Here is a 6,694-nt window from a genome sequence, read left to right as displayed (position 1 = left end):
AGAAACAAACTTGTATTACTCACTCAACTATGAAATCCAAATTTGTGGGATTGGCTGAAACTAAAAAAGAAGCCGAATGACTTAGGGACTTAATGTATGAAATTGCATTTGGAGAAATGAATAATTCTTCAATATTTATCCAGTGTAATAATCAAGCTACTTTAGCTAGGGCATACAATGAAGTGTAAAATGGTAAGTATAGATATATGAGTCTAAAACATGATTACTTGGGGAAATTAATTAAAGATGGAATAATTCACTTACTTATGTGAAGTCAAATGAGAATTTGACTAATCCATTCACTAAATCGCTCACAAGAGAATTAGGATGAACAACAACTAGTAGAATGTGGTTGAAACTTCATAATTAAATCCACCGAGACGGTAACCTACCTGACCATACTAACAAGTAAACTTCGGGTTGAAAGGGTCTATAAGTCATTCAATAAGTTGATAGATTCAACACTTATTTTTGCCTATCACGTGGGCAACTCCGTCAAATGGACGAAATGAAATTCAAACGATGGATGGGTACCATGCTTAAGTGTTTAGTGCTAATAGGATACATTTCAAAGTTTAGTTGTTACATGGTAACTAGGAGCATATATTTGATCAATGATATAATTACATGTGATTTTGTCCTCTAACTTTAATTCATGTGAAAGTCGTGTTTGATTTGTCCATATTAATGATTTCAAATACACAGACTCATAGATTTAAGATAGATTAAGAGCTTAAAATTTCAATGTTAAAGATCGAATATCCATTACCCCCAAATTATTAAAAAAAAAAAAAAGAAGAGTGGGGGAAATAGAATAATGGAAATCACCAAAATGTCCACCTTCCCGAACATTCATTTGTGCAGGTTCACTCTGGCGCATTATTTCAGCAAACACTTGTATATTCTACATATACACGCCCTCCAGGGCATAGTTCAGTAGTACAAAAAATATGAGTGATGTTATCTCACGCCTTGCTAGCAGTCTCGGTGTGGAGGGTTTGATTCCTGAGACGTGGAATTGGACTCATTGTAGACGCAGTGTACAGACAGCTCTTGTTCCCTATTCTGCCGGGACACATCCTGCAATTTACCTCCCTCACAAATCTCTAAGAACGAGACGGCAGCAACCAAGTTCAACCTTTTTTACATATGCACACACGACAACAAGTGAGAGAGGCAGACAGATTAGAGAGAGGCGTCGCCTATCGAACACGATAACTCAAATCCACAAACAATAGATCCAGATGCAGTTGCCAGGGCATTCGTTGAACACATGGCCGGTCCTGAGGTGAGGCAGTTGAGGCCTGTGCCTCAGGGCCCAAAGCCAACGAGGGCCTCATTTATATGGCCCAATAATTTTTTTTCAATTAAAGGTAGAAACCCCAGGGGCCTCATTTCATCGTCTCTCACCTCTCTGCTCCGTTGGACCCGCGATGGCGACACTGTGGCACTCCCTTAGTCTGCATCTTTTCTTCTTCTTCCCTTCTTTCACTCTTCGCTTTTTCACAAATCAAAATGTGCACCCTTTTTTCAACCCTAACCGCACTGCTGTGCCGCTGCCATCTGTGTGACTGCTCCTTCACCTGCCAGTTGCACCTTCGGCCAGCCACCTACTCCCAGGCCCTAGCCAAATTACTTATACAAATACATATAAGCTCTGCATATCTGAATTTCAATTCTCAGTAGCATCAAAAAATTCAAAAATGGCAGAGGACGGAGCTGTCGCGCAGATACTTGTAAGCTATGTACATCTATTTTCATATTCAATTCAAACCCAAAATTCCCAAAACACCGGAATTGGAGAAGAAATTCTTTTCTTTTAAAATTTGACTTTTAACTTTTATCAAGTTCTTAGAATTTTGTATCAAAAAAGCTGGTTAATTTTTAAACTTTTGTTTGTCAAATCAAAGCAAAGAGAGGGTTTTGATAATTTGCTGTTGGAGAATCAAGATAAAACTTGAACATTGATCTATTATATATTAATAACAATTATTTACCTTGAGATTAAAATTAGTAGAAGACAAAAAAAAAATGCTGACTCCTCAATTGTAAGATTAATTTGAGACAAACCCAACTCATTTGAGATAAGATTACTTTGAGGTTTACTGATGCACATGTCAACTATAAGAATCTTAGAATTTTTAGATATTGTAGTGGTGTAATTTGAAGGTGTTAGACATATTTTACATGTACCAAATTGAAATCCTGGCACAAACTAAAGTATACACAGAATAGAAAAAGGTTAATTTTAAGCAATCATCTGGAAAGTGTCCAAGCCTTTGTTATGTTGTTAATAGACTGATTTTGATGTCTCTTAATGAGATATCAGTGCATGGATTGGTACTAGAAATGAAGAACCTTAGATGTGTGAGTCTTTCTAGAATGATGTATTGAGATTGAAAGATTGTGAGCTCCCACTTATTCATGTCTGTCCGCTTCAAGAATGGATTTAGCCAAGATCCTTCTTGTGGTTGAAAATTATATTCTACTTCATGCAAATGTAGAGAAGAATGGAGTGGGAGAGAAATGCAGAGACGTTTTAGGGATTTACTTAATGGTTGCTATTAAATTTATCTTTCATACACAATTTAAATTTATCTTCAACAATTAATTGGTTGTCGTGGTTGGTATTAAATTTTGATTTCAAGATAGTGAGTTGTGACGATGGAATTCTCAAAGTGCTGCATTGTGTCATTTCATAATTTTTGCTCAATTCATATTTTTCAGGTAAGCAATGACTTGCCCTTGCTTACTTATAAACTATTAAACATGTAGGAAGTGTTCGAAGTCTTGTCGTCTTATATATTTCATTATAGTATTGCACTCTTGTCGAATTATATTGACTTTTGTTAGATTTAATCGTAGGATCAATTGTTTGAGCCCTATTTTTGGTATAGAATGCATTTTGGAGTAGTAGACAATTTTTTTTTTTTTTTTTTTTTACAGTTTAGTATTAAGTTAACAGTTGATACCATAATACGCATATATTTTGCATGCATAAATTTTTTTTTCTTTTTTTGGTGGGGGAGGGGGCCTAATTTTTTAAGTTCGCCTCAGGCCCCCAAAAGCACAGGACTGGAACTGGTTGAACACTACTATTCCACGTTCGATGCGAATCGATCCTAGCTCGCTAACCTGTACCAGGAAGGTTCGATGTTGACCTTCGAGGGCCAGAAAATCATGGGATCGAAAAATATTGTCGCGAAGCTCACCAGTCTGCCATTCCAGCAGTGCCAGCACCAGATCACGACCGTTGATTGTCAGCCATCTGGACCTGCCGGCGGTATGCTTGTTTTCGTCTCCGGTAATCTCCAACTCGCCGGTGAACAGCACGCGCACAAGTTCAGTCAGATACGTTTTCATTCCTTATGCTTATTGGCATGAATCGGTTATATGTGCTTTGTGGTGATGAAATCGTGCTCCAATTTGCACTACTGAAATCATGCATACTTGTTGATACATTGAATATTGATTTGCAGTAATTGATTGGTTATTAGTTCATTGATATATGATTTGCAGTAAGAGATTGGTTATTGGTTCATCAGTTCATTGGTTGACATGTAACTATTGTTGTAGAAGTAAATTGTGTTTTTACTTGATGAACTGCGGATTATTTATTTGATGGGTGTGATGGGCATCATTAAAACTAGATACTGTTATTGGTGGTTTCTGTATAAATGTTGACCTCCGTATATATGATGGAGAACTTGGAATGTTTATAACTCATGAAATGTGGCATGGGATTAAAAGAATGTTATGAAGAAAGCATCAAGATGATAAATATAATAAAAATGAAGCTAAGTTGGATGCATAGTAATACTTTAATGAATAAGATAGGAAATGAGAATATATGAGTACAACTGTAGGTGATGCTAACTATGCGATGGTTGAGGGAAATGCGTCACTCTCGACGCCCCCTTCTGAAAGTAACATGCTGTTAGCAAAACAGATTACAAGAGGGAAAAGAAGACTAAATTCTAATAATATAACCATTAACGGTTGTTAGCGATTAGTTGTTTTGGCTTTGGAGCTTCCAGCAGGGATACTAATAATGACAAGAGTTTGGTTTACAGACATCAGAAGTTGATACTTGACATGTCATCGTACAAGTTGCGAAATATACTACTGAGGTAGACCATAACAGATAACTAATATAATTTTAATTGTTGACAAAGATCTAATGTTTGGAGCTTCCAGTAGACACACTAATAATGATAAAATTTGGTTAACATCAGAAGTTCTTGACTTGCATTTTGCAAGTTGTGAAACATACTATTGAGCGAGTATTTGAGTTATGCATGGTGCAAGGAAATATTCCATGGTATGAAATATAAGTTTATTGTGGATTAGTTTCCAGTTTCGCAAAAATATTTTATCAAAATAATTGACCTGCTTTGGTGCTTGAATTTTCAGACTAAAGTTTAAGTTCACTCAAAACAGAATATTAGATGTTCTTCCCTAACTGGGCCATGTGACCTCAGGTTATGAAGGTGGGAAACTATAAGACAAATAAACTTTGCACTCTATTTTGTCTCATTTTAGAATGTAAATCTGCTACTGGATGCATGCATGAACTCAACTTCATATTTGCAGTTGTAGCTGCAAGCACCCTTTACTTCTCCCAATTTCTTTCTCAGCATTGTTGGTAGGAGAAAGGGCTGAATTCTCCACTTCATTCTTATTTTTTTGTAGGATAAGAAGAATCTTAACTGTATAATTTGGGATTACACGTTTTATATATGAAAGGCATAAATTAGATTTCAATTCATCTTATCATATCCCTTTATTCGAGGAGTTAAATGCCTGTTGGATTCGTTATGTCACTGTTATGTTCGTGCACAGGGAGTGATGCAAACCTGGTTGAATTTTTGAAGTTGCCATTGTAGTCCTAAGTGCTTTAGGTTTACTTAGAGGTCTGTGTCTTAGGTACAATTAAGGAAAGTTCTAGAAATGAATATGCAGCTCGAAGGGGGTCCATAGAGCTGTGTTCATGTTGCCTACTTGCTTAGATACTGTCAACTAATATAAGCTCTTAAAAACCAATCATACTAAAGCGCATTGTTGAGGCATTTCAATGTTAAATTGGTGCAAATTGTGTTCCAGTAAATTGGGAATTATTTCTCTTCAAATAAAGTATTATTTTGCTCGTCATTGTAAAGATACGGGTGTTGGAAAAAAGATATGCAGAATGTATAAATTTGCTGGATCTATGTCATAAAAAATTCTAGTTTTTGATCACTGTTGTTTTGGTAATACAGTAAATAAGCATGCATCATTGTGTTATTAGAAAGAAAAATGCTTCCGGCAGCCACAAACAAATGGGTTGAAAGAACCCATCTTTGTATTACTTCCCTTCTGCATTTTACTAGGGTTAAACAATTTATTTTCTGAAAGCATGACTTATCTGCCTGTAATTATTGCCTCACCTTTTTACTTTTTCTTGACCTTTTTCTTTTCTTTCATTCTTGCATAGATGTTCCATTTGATGCCAACACCACAAGGAAGCTTCTATGTGTTCAATGATATTTTCCGCTTAAATACAGGCCCAAGGGATGGTACCTGGATATGGAAATTTTTCTGGTGGTGTGTTATGAACTGACCACATTGACGTTAATATGCTTCTTGAGGTCCAAAGAAGTTGATTTGCTTTCATCTACTTGGCTGTTTCCTTGATTCTCCATTGCTATGAAGTTCTTGGACTTATCCCCAGTTGAGATGGGATGACTTGAGTGATTGGATTCCTCAAGTTTTTGGACTTATCCCCAGTTGAGATGGGATGAATTGAGTAATCTGGATTCCTCAACCTGTTTGGAATTTAATGGAATGAATTAAATGTACCTTGTTTTCATTTAGTGATGATATTGTAAATTTGGCCTTGTGAGGTTGCTTTCACATTTGGCTAGTTAAAAGTGAACTGGGGGAATGAAGAGCTAATCCTGTTACACATCTGAACTTCACCTTAACTCCTAGAAATTAGGAGTGGACATGATTCTATCTAACTTTGGTTTCAATATAATTGAATCATGTACCAATGATTTTTTTTATAATGAGAATTATAGGGTTTTCAGTCTCTACATTGAGAAATGAGAAATCAAAGATACATGGTCTTTTTGTCCTGATATTTAATTGAATATTACAATTTTTTTGGATGAATTGTGATTAACTAATTTGTAAATATTTATATATGTATAATGAAATTTAAATATTGAGTTGGGTTCTTGGTTTTAAAACTAGAATCTAACATGAACTAGAACCAAATGGTTCTCAATTATATGAACCAGAATTATTAATTTTTTGTAGGATCGAAAACTACTTGGTTTGTTTCGATCTGTTCTAGTTTGGTCATTTTGTCCACCCCTACTAGAAACTCCATACCCTAAGCGACCATGAAGGATACGAAGGGTGCGTTCGACAAGTAAAATTATATTTTTTTGGCCTTTAATATTTTGCTATTAAATTAAGTATACCTTACTCAGCTTTGTCTTGTCTTTCCTATAATGTGCACCTTTTGCCTTTTATCAACGTTACCTTTACAAGTTTTTTTGTTATAGAATTTGAATTCTGAAGTGCTACTTAATTAAATACATTCAAAGTATTTTAATTTTCAATGAAGAAACATAATATTTTGAAATGAAGGTAGTGAAAATAAAAAATAGGAAAAAATAATAAATATTTTTTAGGAGGAGTAAAATTA

This window comes from Olea europaea, chromosome 11 (genome assembly GCF_002742605.1).
Source record: "Olea europaea var. sylvestris chromosome 11, O_europaea_v1, whole genome shotgun sequence".
In the NCBI taxonomy this organism is placed as follows: domain Eukaryota; kingdom Viridiplantae; phylum Streptophyta; class Magnoliopsida; order Lamiales; family Oleaceae; genus Olea; species Olea europaea.
This window is presented reverse-complemented; position numbering follows the sequence as displayed.